Genomic DNA, 17660 nt, shown 5'->3' with positions numbered 1-17660 from the left:
CCAACTTTATCGCTTAACCTAACTGTGGCTGTACCACATTATCGCTTAACCTAACTGTGGCTGTACCACATTATCGCTTAACCTAACTGTGGTTGTACCACATTATCGCTTAACCTAACTGTGGTTGTACCACATTATCGCTTAACCTAACTGTGGTTGTACCACATTATCGCTTAACCTAACTGTGGTTGTACCACATTATCGCTTAACCTAACTGTGGTTGTACCACATTATCGCTTAACCTAACTGTGGTTGTACCACATTATCGCTTAACCTAACTGTGGTTGTACCACATTATCGCTTAACCTAACTGTGGTTGTACCACATTATCGCTTAACCTAACTGTGGTTGTACCACATTATCGCTTAACCTAACTGTGGTTGTACCACATTATCCCTTAACCTAACTGTGGTTGTACCACATTATCCCTTAACCTAACTGTGGTTGTACCACATTATCCCTTAACCTAACTGTGGTTGTACCACATTATCCCTTAACCTAACTGTGGTTGTACCACATTATCCCTTAACCTAACTGTGGTTGTACCACATTATCCCTTAACCTAACTGTGGTTGTACCACATTATCCCTTAACCTAACTGTGGTTGTACCACATTATCCCTTAACCTAACTGTGGTTGTACCACATTATCCCTTAACCTAACTGTGGTTGTACCACATTATCCCTTAACCTAACTGTGGTTGTACCACATTATCCCTTAACCTAACTGTGGTTGTACCACATTATCCCTTAACCTAACTGTGGTTGTACCACATTATCCCTTAACCTAACTGTGGTTGTACCACATTATCCCTTAACCTAACTGTGGTTGTACCACATTATCCCTTAACCTAACTGTGGTTGTACCACATTATCCCTTAACCTAACTGTGGTTGTACCACATTATCCCTTAACCTAACTGTGGTTGTACCACATTATCCCTTAACCTAACTGTGGTTGTACCACATTATCCCTTAACCTAACTGTGGTTGTACCACATTATCCCTTAACCTAACTCAAGTTGTCCCTTAACCTAACTCAAGTTGTCCCTTAACCTAACTCAAGTTGTCCCTTAACCTAACTCAAGTTGTCCCTTAACCTAACTCAAGTTGTCCCTTAACCTAACTCAAGTTGTCCCTTAACCTAACTCAAGTTGTCCCTTAACCTAACTCAAGTTGTCCCTTAACCTAACTCAAGTTGTCCCTTAACCTAACTCAAGTTGTCCCTTAACCTAACTCAAGTTGTCCCTTAACCTAACTCAAGTTGTCCCTTAACCTAACTCAAGTTGTCCCTTAACCTAACTCAAGTTGTCCCTTAACCTAACTCAAGTTGTCCCTTAACCTAACTCAAGTTGTCCCTTAACCTAACTCAAGTTGTCCCTTAACCTAACTCAAGTTGTCCCTTAACCTAACTCAAGTTGTCCCTTAACCTAACTCAAGTTGTCCCTTAACCTAACTCAAGTTGTCCCTTAACCTAACTCAAGTTGTCCCTTAACCTAACTCAAGTTGTCCCTTAACCTAACTCAAGTTGTCCCTTAACCTAACTCAAGTTGTCCCTTAACCTAACTCAAGTTGTCCCTTAACCTAACTCAAGTTGTCCCTTAACCTAACTCAAGTTGTCCCTTAACCTAACCCACGTTGTCCCTTAACCTAACCCACGTTGTCCCTTAACCTAACCCACGTTGTCCCTTAACCTAACCCACGTTGTCCCTTAACCTAACCCACGTTGTCCCTTAACCTAACCCACGTTGTCCCTTAACCTAACCCACGTTGTCCCTTAACCTAACCCACGTTGTCCCTTAACCTAACCCACGTTGTCCCTTAACCTAACCCACGTTGTCCCTTAACCTAACCCACGTTGTCCCTTAACCTAACCCACGTTGTCCCTTAACCTAACCCACGTTGTCCCTTAACCTAACCCACGTTGTCCCTTAACCTAACCCACGTTGTCCCTTAACCTAACCCACGTTGTCCCTTAACCTAACCCACGTTGTCCCTTAACCTAACCCACGTTGTCCCTTAACCTAACCCACGTTGTCCCTTAACCTAACCCACGTTGTCCCTTAACCTAACCCACGTTGTCCCTTAACCTAACCCACGTTGTCCCTTAACCTAACCCACGTTGTCCCTTAACCTAACCCACGTTGTCCCTTAACCTAACCCACGTTGTCCCTTAACCTAACCCACGTTGTCCCTTAACCTAACCCACGTTGTCCCTTAACCTAACCCACGTTGTCCCTTAACCTAACCCACGTTGTCCCTTAACCTAACCCACGTTGTCCCTTAACCTAACCCACGTTGTCCCTTAACCTAACCCACGTTGTCCCTTAACCTAACCCACGTTGTCCCTTAACCTAACCCACGTTGTCCCTTAACCTAACCCACGTTGTCCCTTAACCTAACCCACGTTGTCCCTTAACCTAACCCACGTTGTCCCTTAACCTAACCCACGTTGTCCCTTAACCTAACCCACGTTGTCCCTTAACCTAACCCACGTTGTCCCTTAACCTAACCCACGTTGTCCCTTAACCTAACCCACGTTGTCCCTTAACCTAACCCACGTTGTCCCTTAACCTAACCCACGTTGTCCCTTAACCTAACCCACGTTGTCCCTTAACCTAACCCACGTTGTCCCTTAACCTAACCCACGTTGTCCCTTAACCTAACCCACGTTGTCCCTTAACCTAACCCACGTTGTCCCTTAACCTAACCCACGTTGTCCCTTAACCTAACCCACGTTGTCCCTTAACCTAACCCACGTTGTCCCTTAACCTAACCCACGTTGTCCCTTAACCTAACCCACGTTGTCCCTTAACCTAACCCACGTTGTCCCTTTGCCTAACATAGTTCACTGCTCGGAATCTCTGGTGTCGTTGTTATCCTCATGTAGATGTCTTGCGAGTGTTGCTTACTTTCCACATATTCCCGCTATCCACTGTCAATTGTACTGCAATAGGACTATATCGCCCCCCCCCCCTCCCTCTGTCCCCCTCTTTGTGTCTCTGTCCTCTCAAGCTGGTCGGTCTGGCGTTTGAGTGTTAAATGAGCCTCGCAGCTGTTCAGTTGCATTCAGATGTCGACGCCCTCAGTGTACGTCGTGGTATGGTCTGTGTCCATTGTCCGCTGATGTCGTACGCGTAACCCACACGCTGTACCGATCATCGGTCGTTACGTACAGAGTGAAGTAGTGTGATACGTGTGACCGTACGCTGGCTGTGCCCAACGGTGTCGAATCTCAATTTCCATATGATGTGCTCGATGCTACTTGTCTCGTCTCCCAATAACAGCTAGGTTGCACTGTGGTACGCCGTAGAGGCGTGTGGGAGGAACGTACGAACGCATTGTATGTCACCCTGGGTCGCTGGGGGTGGTGGTGCGGTGAGTCAGGTCAGGTCAGGTCAGCGTGAGCCGTCTGATGTAGTGACGCGTGTATTCCGACTTTGTCGTATTGCCTCACACAAAGTGCTACCCTGGTGGACCGCGTTCCATATCTGGGACATGCCGCAGATGCCGGTTGACAGTGGATCGCGGAAGGGACATCGCATACGTGCGCGGGCCACCTTCCACGTGTTCTCTTCTGCACATGTCGCAGTGTGTATGTGGTCTGATGTAGCGTGTCGTGACACATGACATCCTGGCATGCAAGAATTGTTGAATTCGCAAATGTAGGTGGACATCTACGTTTACTGCCCAAGATACGCAAATGAACTGGAAATCCGTTGTTGAGCGGTTGTTCACGCTGGAGGTGAATCTGTGATGGCGACGATCGGTACAGCTATTAACCGGTTGTTTCAGCGGTACCCGCCACATCCACACACGTGACTAGGCCCATGTGGGTATGAAGCGATACGCGGCGGTGGCTTGGTGGGACTGTTCCCGGCCGGTGAAGGGGGGCCGCCCGGCGTGTTGGCCGCGCGCTGCGTGGGCGCACGCGCAACAGGCGGCTGGTGGGGGGCGCCGAGTGGCAGGAGCGCCAGCCGACGGGCCCGGCAGGCGGCGCAGCTACGCTGCGGCGCACCCTGCACGCGGCGCCTGGCGGCCAAAGTTGGTTCAGCCGAGCCCGGTGCGAAGCGCGGTGGACATCTGCAGTGTGCTGGTCTGATTGAGGACTGTGTGCGTTGAGGATGCGCCGCCGCCTGGCACTCGGCGCCGCGACGCCGTCTGCTGCTCGGTCGCCCCAGCGGTTCTCGCAGGTGGTTTGTATCGCAGTTGTGCGGACGTGTTGGCGCGTGCGCTGTGCTGGGAGAGTTCGCTTCTGCACCCAAGTGGGGCTTTGCCCTTGTGTGGCGCTGGCGTTGGAGCTGCCGGTCACCATAGGTGGCGCGTGTTGTCTCCCGCCGGCAATGCCACGACAGCACGCTCCCGGGCCTCTGTCGGCAGCGGCAAGCTCAGTTGGGAGCAAGGGTGTTCTCACTAAAACCGTCTACTCGCCTAACTCCGGGCGATTGCGCCTCTCTCGAAACCGACCAAGTACCTAGGACGGCGCTGCGCGCCGCCGGGACCTGAGAGGGTTTCGAGGTGTATCGTGCAGGGGAGCTCGGCCTCCTCCTGTTTGCAGAATAATTGAGCGGACGCTTGCGTGTTCGCGCGGGCCCCCGGGACACACTCCCGGGCGGCCGGCTGCTCAGCTCTAGTTGACGCAGCTCCCTGGTTGATCCTGCCAGTAGTCATATGCTTGTCTCAAAGATTAAGCCATGCATGTCTCAGTACAAGCCGCATTAAGGTGAAACCGCGAATGGCTCATTAAATCAGTTATGGTTCCTTAGATCGTACCCACGTTACTTGGATAACTGTGGTAATTCTAGAGCTAATACATGCAAACAGAGTCCCGACCAGAGATGGAAGGGACGCTTTTATTAGATCAAAACCAATCGGATTGGCTTGTCTGGTCCGTTTGCCTTGGTGACTCTGAATAACTTTGGGCTGATCGCACGGTCCTCGTACCGGCGACGCATCTTTCAAATGTCTGCCTTATCAACTGTCGATGGTAGGTTCTGCGCCTACCATGGTTGTAACGGGTAACGGGGAATCAGGGTTCGATTCCGGAGAGGGAGCCTGAGAAACGGCTACCACATCCAAGGAAGGCAGCAGGCGCGCAAATTACCCACTCCCGGCACGGGGAGGTAGTGACGAAAAATAACGATACGGGACTCATCCGAGGCCCCGTAATCGGAATGAGTACACTTTAAATCCTTTAACGAGTATCTATTGGAGGGCAAGTCTGGTGCCAGCAGCCGCGGTAATTCCAGCTCCAATAGCGTATATTAAAGTTGTTGCGGTTAAAAAGCTCGTAGTTGGATTTGTGTCCCACGCTGTTGGTTCACCGCCCGTCGGTGTTTAACTGGCATGTATCGTGGGACGTCCTGCCGGTGGGGCGAGCCGAAGGGGTGCTTTCGCGTCCCGAGGCGGACCCCGTTTAAATCCTACCAGGGTGCTCTTTGTTGAGTGTCTCGGTGGGCCGGCACGTTTACTTTGAACAAATTAGAGTGCTTAAAGCAGGCAAGCCCGCCTGAATACTGTGTGCATGGAATAATGGAATAGGACCTCGGTTCTATTTTGTTGGTTTTCGGAACCCGAGGTAATGATTAATAGGGACAGGCGGGGGCATTCGTATTGCGACGTTAGAGGTGAAATTCTTGGATCGTCGCAAGACGAACAGAAGCGAAAGCATTTGCCAAGTATGTTTTCATTAATCAAGAACGAAAGTTAGAGGTTCGAAGGCGATCAGATACCGCCCTAGTTCTAACCATAAACGATGCCAGCCAGCGATCCGCCGCAGTTCCTCCGATGACTCGGCGGGCAGCCTCCGGGAAACCAAAGCTTTTGGGTTCCGGGGGAAGTATGGTTGCAAAGCTGAAACTTAAAGGAATTGACGGAAGGGCACCACCAGGAGTGGAGCCTGCGGCTTAATTTGACTCAACACGGGAAACCTCACCAGGCCCGGACACCGGAAGGATTGACAGATTGATAGCTCTTTCTTGATTCGGTGGGTGGTGGTGCATGGCCGTTCTTAGTTGGTGGAGCGATTTGTCTGGTTAATTCCGATAACGAACGAGACTCTAGCCTGCTAACTAGTCGCGTGACATCCTTCGTGCTGTCAGCGATTACTTTTCTTCTTAGAGGGACAGGCGGCTTCTAGCCGCACGAGATTGAGCAATAACAGGTCTGTGATGCCCTTAGATGTTCTGGGCCGCACGCGCGCTACACTGAAGGAATCAGCGTGTCTTCCTAGGCCGAAAGGTCGGGGTAACCCGCTGAACCTCCTTCGTGCTAGGGATTGGGGCTTGCAATTGTTCCCCATGAACGAGGAATTCCCAGTAAGCGCGAGTCATAAGCTCGCGTTGATTACGTCCCTGCCCTTTGTACACACCGCCCGTCGCTACTACCGATTGAATGATTTAGTGAGGTCTTCGGACTGGTACGCGGCATCGACTCTGTCGTTGCCGATGCTACCGGAAAGATGACCAAACTTGATCATTTAGAGGAAGTAAAAGTCGTAACAAGGTTTCCGTAGGTGAACCTGCGGAAGGATCATTACCGACTAGACTGCATGTCTTTCGATGTGCGTGTCGTGTCGCGCAACACGCTACCTGTACGGCAGTGGCCGTGCGCCGCGTGCGGAACCACGCGTGCCTCTCAAAACTAGCGGAAGTGTTGTTGTTGTTGTTGTTGTGTGGTACGAGCGCTGAAGCTCTGGAGCGGCTGGCCTGCGGTACCTGGCGCCTGGCGCCGGTTTTGAATGACGTTCGCCCGAGTGCCTGTCCGCTCCGGTGTGGAGCCGTACGACGCCCATCGGCTGTGAGGCCGTTGGACACAAAAAAAATAGTGGAACAGGGGCCGTCAGACGCCTCAGTCCCGCAAATGCTACTGTCTTGAAAGAGACAGTGGGAGACTGAAAAGGAAAAGATCACCCAGGACGGTGGATCACTCGGCTCGTGGGTCGATGAAGAACGCAGCAAATTGCGCGTCGACATGTGAACTGCAGGACACATGAACATCGACGTTTCGAACGCACATTGCGGTCCATGGATTCCGTTCCCGGGCCACGTCTGGCTGAGGGTCGGCTACGTATACTGAAGCGCGCGGCGTTTGTCCCGCTTCGGAGACGTGGGAGTGTCGTGGTCGCCTGTGTGGCCGGCCGCGTCTCCTTAAACGTGCGATGCGCGCCCGTCGCCTGGCGGTTCGCATACCGGTACTTTCTCGGTAGCGTGCACAGCCGGCTGGCGGTGTGGCGTGCGACACCTCGTACAACGACCTCAGAGCAGGCGAGACTACCCGCTGAATTTAAGCATATTACTAAGCGGAGGAAAAGAAACTAACAAGGATTCCCCCAGTAGCGGCGAGCGAACAGGGAAGAGTCCAGCACCGAACCCCGCAGGCTGCCGCCTGTCGTGGCATGTGGTGTTTGGGAGGGTCCACTACCCCGACGCCTCGCGCCGAGCCCAAGTCCAACTTGAATGAGGCCACGGCCCGTAGAGGGTGCCAGGCCCGTAGCGGCCGGTGCGAGCGTCGGCGGGACCTCTCCTTCGAGTCGGGTTGCTTGAGAGTGCAGCTCCAAGTGGGTGGTAAACTCCATCTGAGACTAAATATGACCACGAGACCGATAGCGAACAAGTACCGTGAGGGAAAGTTGAAAAGAACTTTGAAGAGAGAGTTCAAAAGTACGTGAAACCGTTCTGGGGTAAACGTGAGAAGTCCGAAAGGTCGAACGGGTGAGATTCACGCCCATCCGGCCACTGGCCCCCGCCCTCGGCAGATGGGGCCGGCCGCCCGCGCGGAGCAATCCGCGGCGGGGTCGTGTCCGGTTGCCTTTCCACTCGCCGCGGGGTGGGGCCGTTCCGGTGTGCGGTGGGCCGCACTTCTCCCCTAGTAGGACGTCGCGACCCGCTGGGTGCCGGCCTACGGCCCGGGTGCGCAGCCTGTCCTTCCGCGGGCCTCGGTTCGCGTCTGTTGGGCAGAGCCCGCTCGGGCTAGCCAGGCCTTGCCCATCGTCGAGCCCGGAATTTCCGGGTTCTTGGCCTAGAGTCTGTCGCTACTTAGTCATCGTCAGCCCATGAGTCGTCGTCTGAATCATTGCTGCTGGTCTCCGGAGTCGTGTCGGGGTCATGGAGCATTCCTGCTCTTTCCCTCACGAGTTCCAAAGCCCTCCGCTGCAAATATTGATCCAGAGCCTGTGCGGATATTGCAGACGCAAGAGTGTTGAGCGCTCTCCAGTGCTCTCTGCTCCGGAGTAGCGCTCTAACATCTCTGTTAGGGGGCAGTTGTTCCCGTACTTCAGCAAATTGTGGACAGTCCCACAGAGTGTGCTCCGGGGTTCCTTCCTCGCCACAGTCACAGTCTGTGGTTTCTCTTTTGCCAGTCCTACACAAGTAGGTGGAAAAGGGCCCATGTCCTGTCAAGAAATGCACCAATCCCCGTGAGGGTTTCAGAAACCGAAGTCTCATCCGCTCTCTCACGTTGGGGAAAAAATGGTGCACGCGCCTGCTTGTGCGGAGCGCGTCCCACCTCTGCTGCCACTCGTCAAAGAGCCAGTTCCGGACTTCAGCAGCGCTGTCTGCCGGTCGGCCTAAGATGTTATTGACCCCATCCGGATTTCCCTTCCGGAGCCAATACAGCGCACCCCTTTCCCTGACCAGCAGGTCAAGTGGGGGGATTGCTGTGATGACTAGTAGCGCATCGGCGGAAGTCGTGCTGTATGCTCCAGTGAGGCGCAACAGCGCTTGGCGCTGCAGCCTCCTCATCGCCGCCGCAGGTTTTCTCTGTCTCAGCCTATGAGCCCATACACTCGACCCGTAAGCCGTGATGGCCACGAGAATGCTCGAGTGATATAGCCTTAATGTCTGCAATGGCAGATGGTATTGCTTGTTTGCAATACTGGCTATCTTGTGGAAGAGGGCCTGGCTTTTGCGACATACGATCTCGATATGCGCAGAGAACAGTCTGGACTCATCGAGGTGGATTCCCAGATACCTCGCCATGCGTGTTCGCCTGATAGCTCCATCGTTGGCACCGCCAGCAATTCGGAGTACAGGGCCACGTGCCAAACGGCCGCGCAGCAAGATATACACAGTCTTCTCTGCAGACAGCTTCAGCTTCACTTTATGGCACCACTGCTGCAGGGCGTTGAGCGCTGCGTTGCAGTTTACTTCCAACATTGCCCGAGAGTCACCTTCTATCACTAGAAGGATGTCATCGGCGTACGCTACTACGCCTCGCACTTGTCGCAGTTCTCCTAGTTCCGCCAACACAGGCTCGAGGCCTACATCCCAGAATATGGGACCGCAGACCGAGCCCTGTGGGCATCCCTTGGTGATCGACTTCTCAACCGCCCGCCCCGGGCACCGCAAAACCGCCCGCCGGTTACGGCAGTAGTCTAGCAGGCACCGGTACAGGGGCCCAGGACATTCCAACTTCCTTAGGCTGTCGAACAGTGCCGGCCACCAGAGGTTGTCGAAAGCCCCAGCGATGTCAACCATTATCCCCGCAACGTACTTGGCTGTAGATGTGTCCACCAACAACATTGCCTTGTTTATAGCATCTTCTGTACACAGACCCCTCCTGAATCCATATTGGTCGGGACTGCGTCCCCTAAGTTCCCGGTGTTGCTCTAGCCGAAGGCATAGGAGCTTCTCCTGGAGCTTAGCCATGGAGTTCAAGAGACAGATGGGTCGGTATGATTTCAGCACTTCCGGATCCTTGTCCTCACCCTTTCTCAGAATGACCACTTCGGCCAACTTCCACGATTCTGGTACCCGTCCCTGACGTAAGCACTCATTGTAGAGGTTAGTCAGGTAAGGGCAGATCTCCGCGCACAGGGCTTGGAGAACCTCGGCAGCGAGTCCATCATGGCCCGTCGCCTTTTTACGGCGCAATTCAAGAATTGCGGCGGTAACTTCACGTTCAGTGAACGGAGCAACAGGCGTCTCATCGGCATACAGCTCATGGAGTTGTCGCCTCAAATTCCCCTGTTCCTCGTCCTCATCTTCGCTACTATCGTCGGGCAATAAGGTACTCATGAGGAGCTCAGCTGACTCTTGCCAGTCCTTGGTGTGACTGCCATCGATCTTCCTTAGGGTCGACAGGACCGTCGGTGACCGAACTTTTGACACGGCAATCTTGTACGGTGTACCCCAGGGGTCAGCCGCCAGACTGTCACGAACAAAAGACTGCCAACTCTCAGTCCGTACTGTGTGCAGTGCCCGCTTAAACACGGCTTTGGCCCGCCTGTACCGCGCAAGCGTGGCCTCACGAATGTGATCGCCTATGCTGCGCTGGTAATGCCGCCGCGCTCTTCTGCATTCGCGTCGGAGACGCTGCAGCTCAGGGTTCCAAGGTGCCTTAGGCATTTTCCCTGTGTGGGCCAACGGGACTGCGCCTGTTGCTGCTGTCTGTATGGCCGCCGTCAGATCTTCTGCAGCTTTGTCAACGTCCACAACGCGATCCATTGGCCAATTCGGTATCACTAGATTACCTCTTAGTCGATCCCAATTAGCCTTTCGCCAGTTGTACTTGACGGTGCCGTTCACCTGGTCTTCAGGAGGAGGCTCCCCATCATAGGCTACAGTGAATGTGATCAGATTGTGGTCACTTAGTGTCATTCCCCGCCATACCTTCCAGTTCTCCGCACGGAGATGCTCGTGTGCACTCTTCAGTGTCACATCGATATTCGAGGTCGCTCCACGGCGGCCTTCGAAAGTTGGTGGGAAGTTTGGTCGGTTCAGCACTTCTAGTCTGAGCTCGTGAATTGCTTCAGCGAGTCTCTCACCTCGCCTGGCGGCGCGTCGAGCACCAAGAGGCGTGATGTCACTGTGCCATAGGGGTGACATGGCATTTGCGTCCATTGTGCAAATCAGCAAGTCATTGCGGTAGAACCCAACCGCCTCTTTTAACTGGTCGATATACGGTCTTTCTCTGTGCCTGTACTGAAAGTACATATTTAGCACGAAAAAGGTGAAATCGCCAGTATTTATCTCAGCTAACACCATGCATCTGTTGCTTAGGTGCGCCACTTTGACTGCTCTGAAGGAACGATTTAGCACAACAATTGCTGCCATAGGATGCTCTCCCCCAGCCAGGATCTGAGCTGTTGTCGGCATATATCGGATCTTTCCGTCCCTAGAGTAGGGCTCTTGCAGACATAATATGTCTAGAGACTCCTCCTCCGCTCGGCGTCGTACCTCCTGCATCACCGCTTGCGTTCGCGCGCAGTTCAGCTGTCCTATCTTAACCGACATTGGCATTGTGATTTTTCACAGTCCGGTCGGGGACAGGAGAGGTAGCGGCCGGAATGGAGACGGTTGACGAGAGGTCTTGTCTCCCATAGTCTGTCCGCTGGATTTTGCGTTGAGTGAGAATCCTGTAGTAGGCACACTCTTTGCCTGGCGTTTCGCATGTGCGATTACGCTTTTTGCACGGGATACAGACCGCTCGGTCCCCCGCTTTTCTACAGTCCTTCCTCATGTGGCCGTTCTCGCCACAGTGCCCACATGTTATTATACTCGGGTCCTGCTTGCAGAACCTTACCGAGTGGTTCACATCCTGGCACCGCGTGCAAACGACTAAGTCCAGGTAGTCGTCAACCGGCATGGACTCAAAGCCCATGTACAGTCGCTTCTGCCTCAGAATCGCGACTCTGAGTCTGGGGCTTACTTCCACCACGAGATGTGATGTTTGTCTGCCCCTTGGCCCAGTCCGGAACTTCGGCTTAAACTCCTGGCGAAACTGTGTTTCGGAAAGTCCTCCAAGGTCGTTTTGCTTTCGAGTTAGCTCAACCACAGCTTCATTCTTCATGACACATGGTACATGATATATGATTATCTGCGGATTGAGCTTTTTCGGCAGTTCGCACTTGAGTGCTTCTGTCAGTTTGTTGTTAGCTAGAAGCTTCTGGCGATCAGTCTCAGACGCCACATCTACGATGAGCGTCGGGCCGTTTGTGGCGACCCGTGAGAACTTCACACCTTCAACCTCAGGCTTGACCAGGGAGGTGAATTTCTTTCTCACTTCTGCGCCAGTTTCATTGCCCTTGGACTTGATGAAGAGCGTTGCCTTCTCAGTCAGGGCTTTGGTTATCATCGCCTGCGTTTTCCGTTCTGGTATGGGTGGAGCGGCGGCAACTTGTGCAAAGGTCTTGGGTGGCGCCGTGGGCACCGCCTTCGTCCTCGCCAGCTCCTCCTCCAAGGCTTCCACCCTTCCGGTGAGGGCCGACTGCGCCATGGCCCAATCAAACAACTTAGCTCTCAGTTGTCTCTTAAAGTCCCCCAGATTTCCCTCCTCGACCAGTTGTCCCGGTTTTAGAGAGTCGTCCACGAGCTTCAGGACGTCCTCGAGCCGCGTCGCGATAAGCTTCACGGTCGCAAGATCGCTTGGGCTTGCCTTGTATCGGGACGTGCCGTCATCGACTGGGCCGCCAGGCTGTTGTCCGGCTACCTGCGCCGAGTCCGGCTGCTTGTTCGGTTTCCGCTTCTTCCGTCGTGTCCGGGACTTGCGTCTCTCGGCACCCGACATTGGTGAAGAGGCGCGGCTACTGCTGGCGCTTTCCCCGACTGGGCCGCTGGGCAGTTGCCCGGCTACCTTCGCCGGTTTCGGCACACTTTTCGCCGTCTCCGGCAGTTGAGACTTCGGCCGTGGGGCCGCCCCGCACTTACCGGCACCCCTACGGCACTCACCTCGCCCAGGCCCGGCACGTTAGCGCTGACCCACTTCCCGACCAAGCCCGACACGCCCCGATCCTCAGAGCCAATCCTTATCCCGAAGTTACGGATCCAATTTGCCGACTTCCCTTACCTGCTCACGCCCAGACCCTTCTGCGCCCACCGCCGCGACCCTCCTACTCGTCAGGGCTTCGCGGCCGGCCGCGAGGACCGGCCATGACTGCCAGACTGACGGCCGAGTATAGGCACGACGCTTCAGCGCCATCCATTTTCAGGGCTAGTTGCTTCGGCAGGTGAGTTGTTACACACTCCTTAGCGGATTCCGACTTCCATGGCCACCGTCCTGCTGTCTTAAGCAACCAACGCCTTTCATGGTTTCCCATGAGCGTCGATTCGGGCGCCTTAACTCGGCGTTTGGTTCATCCCACAGCGCCAGTTCTGCTTACCAAAAGTGGCCCACTTGGCACTCCGATCCGAGTCGTTTGCTCGCGGCTTCAGCATATCAAGCAAGCCGGAGATCTCACCCATTTAAAGTTTGAGAATAGGTTGAGGTCGTTTCGGCCCCAAGGCCTCTAATCATTCGCTTTACCGGATGAGACTCGTACGAGCACCAGCTATCCTGAGGGAAACTTCGGAGGGAACCAGCTACTAGATGGTTCGATTAGTCTTTCGCCCCTATACCCAGCTCCGACGATCGATTTGCACGTCAGAATCGCTACGGACCTCCATCAGGGTTTCCCCTGACTTCGTCCTGGCCAGGCATAGTTCACCATCTTTCGGGTCCCAACGTGTACGCTCTAGGTGCGCCTCACCTCGCAATGAGGACGAGACGCCCCGGGAGTGCGGAGGCCGCCGCCCCGTGAAGGGCGGGGAAGCCCCATCCTCCCTCGGCCCGCGCAAGGCGAGACCTTCACTTTCATTACGCCTTTAGGTTTCGTACAGCCCAATGACTCGCGCACATGTTAGACTCCTTGGTCCGTGTTTCAAGACGGGTCGTGAAATTGTCCAAAGCTGAAGCGCCGCTGACGGGAGCGATTATTCCGCCCGAGAGCATCCCGAGCCAACAGCGGCGCGGGTCCGGGGCCGGGCCAGGTAGGTCCGTCATCCGGGAAGAACCGCGCGCGCTTGCCGGGAGCCCGAGCGCCCAAAGGGGCGAATCGACTCCTCCAGATATACCGCCGAGCAGCCAGCCAGGACACCGGGGCTCTGCCCAACAGACGCGAACCGAGGCCCGCGGAAGGACAGGCTGCGCACCCGGGCCGTAGGCCGGCACCCAGCGGGTCGCGACGTCCTACTAGGGGAGAAGTGCGGCCCACCGCACACCGGAACGGCCCCACCCCGCGGCGAGTGGAAAGGCAACCGGACACGACCCCGCCGCGGATTGCTCCGCGCGGGCGGCCGGCCCCATCTGCCGAGGGCGGGGGCCAGTGGCCGGATGGGCGTGAATCTCACCCGTTCGACCTTTCGGACTTCTCACGTTTACCCCAGAACGGTTTCACGTACTTTTGAACTCTCTCTTCAAAGTTCTTTTCAACTTTCCCTCACGGTACTTGTTCGCTATCGGTCTCGTGGTCATATTTAGTCTCAGATGGAGTTTACCACCCACTTGGAGCTGCACTCTCAAGCAACCCGACTCGAAGGAGAGGTCCCGCCGACGCTCGCACCGGCCGCTACGGGCCTGGCACCCTCTACGGGCCGTGGCCTCATTCAAGTTGGACTTGGGCTCGGCGCGAGGCGTCGGGGTAGTGGACCCTCCCAAACACCACATGCCACGACAGGCGGCAGCCTGCGGGGTTCGGTGCTGGACTCTTCCCTGTTCGCTCGCCGCTACTGGGGGAATCCTTGTTAGTTTCTTTTCCTCCGCTTAGTAATATGCTTAAATTCAGCGGGTAGTCTCGCCTGCTCTGAGGTCGTTGTACGAGGTGTCGCACGCCACACCGCCAGCCGGCTGTGCACGCTACCGAGAAAGTACCGGTATGCGAACCGCCAGGCGACGGGCGCGCATCGCACGTTTAAGGAGACGCGGCCGGCCACACAGGCGACCACGACACTCCCACGTCTCCGAAGCGGGACAAACGCCGCGCGCTTCAGTATACGTAGCCGACCCTCAGCCAGACGTGGCCCGGGAACGGAATCCATGGACCGCAATGTGCGTTCGAAACGTCGATGTTCATGTGTCCTGCAGTTCACATGTCGACGCGCAATTTGCTGCGTTCTTCATCGACCCACGAGCCGAGTGATCCACCGTCCTGGGTGATCTTTTCCTTTTCAGTCTCCCACTGTCTCTTTCAAGACAGTAGCATTTGCGGGACTGAGGCGTCTGACGGCCCCTGTTCCACTATTTTTTTTGTGTCCAACGGCCTCACAGCCGATGGGCGTCGTACGGCTCCACACCGGAGCGGACAGGCACTCGGGCGAACGTCATTCAAAACCGGCGCCAGGCGCCAGGTACCGCAGGCCAGCCGCTCCAGAGCTTCAGCGCTCGTACCACACAACAACAACAACAACAACACTTCCGCTAGTTTTGAGAGGCACGCGTGGTTCCGCACGCGGCGCACGGCCACTGCCGTACAGGTAGCGTGTTGCGCGACACGACACGCACATCGAAAGACATGCAGTCTAGTCGGTAATGATCCTTCCGCAGGTTCACCTACGGAAACCTTGTTACGACTTTTACTTCCTCTAAATGATCAAGTTTGGTCATCTTTCCGGTAGCATCGGCAACGACAGAGTCGATGCCGCGTACCAGTCCGAAGACCTCACTAAATCATTCAATCGGTAGTAGCGACGGGCGGTGTGTACAAAGGGCAGGGACGTAATCAACGCGAGCTTATGACTCGCGCTTACTGGGAATTCCTCGTTCATGGGGAACAATTGCAAGCCCCAATCCCTAGCACGAAGGAGGTTCAGCGGGTTACCCCGACCTTTCGGCCTAGGAAGACACGCTGATTCCTTCAGTGTAGCGCGCGTGCGGCCCAGAACATCTAAGGGCATCACAGACCTGTTATTGCTCAATCTCGTGCGGCTAGAAGCCGCCTGTCCCTCTAAGAAGAAAAGTAATCGCTGACAGCACGAAGGATGTCACGCGACTAGTTAGCAGGCTAGAGTCTCGTTCGTTATCGGAATTAACCAGACAAATCGCTCCACCAACTAAGAACGGCCATGCACCACCACCCACCGAATCAAGAAAGAGCTATCAATCTGTCAATCCTTCCGGTGTCCGGGCCTGGTGAGGTTTCCCGTGTTGAGTCAAATTAAGCCGCAGGCTCCACTCCTGGTGGTGCCCTTCCGTCAATTCCTTTAAGTTTCAGCTTTGCAACCATACTTCCCCCGGAACCCAAAAGCTTTGGTTTCCCGGAGGCTGCCCGCCGAGTCATCGGAGGAACTGCGGCGGATCGCTGGCTGGCATCGTTTATGGTTAGAACTAGGGCGGTATCTGATCGCCTTCGAACCTCTAACTTTCGTTCTTGATTAATGAAAACATACTTGGCAAATGCTTTCGCTTCTGTTCGTCTTGCGACGATCCAAGAATTTCACCTCTAACGTCGCAATACGAATGCCCCCGCCTGTCCCTATTAATCATTACCTCGGGTTCCGAAAACCAACAAAATAGAACCGAGGTCCTATTCCATTATTCCATGCACACAGTATTCAGGCGGGCTTGCCTGCTTTAAGCACTCTAATTTGTTCAAAGTAAACGTGCCGGCCCACCGAGACACTCAACAAAGAGCACCCTGGTAGGATTTAAACGGGGTCCGCCTCGGGACGCGAAAGCACCCCTTCGGCTCGCCCCACCGGCAGGACGTCCCACGATACATGCCAGTTAAACACCGACGGGCGGTGAACCAACAGCGTGGGACACAAATCCAACTACGAGCTTTTTAACCGCAACAACTTTAATATACGCTATTGGAGCTGGAATTACCGCGGCTGCTGGCACCAGACTTGCCCTCCAATAGATACTCGTTAAAGGATTTAAAGTGTACTCATTCCGATTACGGGGCCTCGGATGAGTCCCGTATCGTTATTTTTCGTCACTACCTCCCCGTGCCGGGAGTGGGTAATTTGCGCGCCTGCTGCCTTCCTTGGATGTGGTAGCCGTTTCTCAGGCTCCCTCTCCGGAATCGAACCCTGATTCCCCGTTACCCGTTACAACCATGGTAGGCGCAGAACCTACCATCGACAGTTGATAAGGCAGACATTTGAAAGATGCGTCGCCGGTACGAGGACCGTGCGATCAGCCCAAAGTTATTCAGAGTCACCAAGGCAAACGGACCAGACAAGCCAATCCGATTGGTTTTGATCTAATAAAAGCGTCCCTTCCATCTCTGGTCGGGACTCTGTTTGCATGTATTAGCTCTAGAATTACCACAGTTATCCAAGTAACGTGGGTACGATCTAAGGAACCATAACTGATTTAATGAGCCATTCGCGGTTTCACCTTAATGCGGCTTGTACTGAGACATGCATGGCTTAATCTTTGAGACAAGCATATGACTACTGGCAGGATCAACCAGGGAGCTGCGTCAACTAGAGCTGAGCAGCCGGCCGCCCGGGAGTGTGTCCCGGGGGCCCGCGCGAACACGCAAGCGTCCGCTCAATTATTCTGCAAACAGGAGGAGGCCGAGCTCCCCTGCACGATACACCTCGAAACCCTCTCAGGTCCCGGCGGCGCGCAGCGCCGTCCTAGGTACTTGGTCGGTTTCGAGAGAGGCGCAATCGCCCGGAGTTAGGCGAGTAGACGGTTTTAGTGAGAACACCCTTGCTCCCAACTGAGCTTGCCGCTGCCGACAGAGGCCCGGGAGCGTGCTGTCGTGGCATTGCCGGCGGGAGACAACACGCGCCACCTATGGTGACCGGCAGCTCCAACGCCAGCGCCACACAAGGGCAAAGCCCCACTTGGGTGCAGAAGCGAACTCTCCCAGCACAGCGCACGCGCCAACACGTCCGCACAACTGCGATACAAACCACCTGCGAGAACCGCTGGGGCGACCGAGCAGCAGACGGCG

The 17660-nt window shown here is 54.8% G+C and overlaps 4 non-coding genes across 4 annotated transcripts; 2 read left to right on the top strand and 2 right to left on the bottom strand.

Annotated features, from left to right (window-relative positions):
* Positions 1-4642: 4642 nt before the first annotated feature.
* Positions 4643-6535, top strand: LOC126330540 (small subunit ribosomal RNA). Its single transcript, XR_007562986.1, has one exon. It is a non-coding gene; the product is annotated as a small subunit ribosomal RNA (ribosomal RNA).
* A 371-nt stretch (positions 6536-6906) lies between these two features.
* LOC126330537 (5.8S ribosomal RNA) lies at positions 6907-7061 on the top strand. The gene has a single exon (XR_007562983.1). It is a non-coding gene; the product is annotated as a 5.8S ribosomal RNA (ribosomal RNA).
* A 7691-nt stretch (positions 7062-14752) lies between these two features.
* LOC126330534 (5.8S ribosomal RNA) lies at positions 14753-14907 on the bottom strand. Its single transcript, XR_007562980.1, has one exon. It is a non-coding gene; the product is annotated as a 5.8S ribosomal RNA (ribosomal RNA).
* A 371-nt stretch (positions 14908-15278) lies between these two features.
* LOC126330539 (small subunit ribosomal RNA) lies at positions 15279-17171 on the bottom strand. The gene has a single exon (XR_007562985.1). It is a non-coding gene; the product is annotated as a small subunit ribosomal RNA (ribosomal RNA).
* Between the last annotated feature and the right edge of the window lie 489 nt (positions 17172-17660).

Source organism: Schistocerca gregaria, unplaced genomic scaffold (assembly GCF_023897955.1).
Source record: "Schistocerca gregaria isolate iqSchGreg1 unplaced genomic scaffold, iqSchGreg1.2 ptg001304l, whole genome shotgun sequence".
In the NCBI taxonomy this organism is placed as follows: Eukaryota; Metazoa; Arthropoda; class Insecta; order Orthoptera; family Acrididae; genus Schistocerca; species Schistocerca gregaria.
The sequence above is the reverse complement of the archived record's forward strand: the minus strand, read 5'-3'. Positions and strand labels throughout refer to the sequence as shown.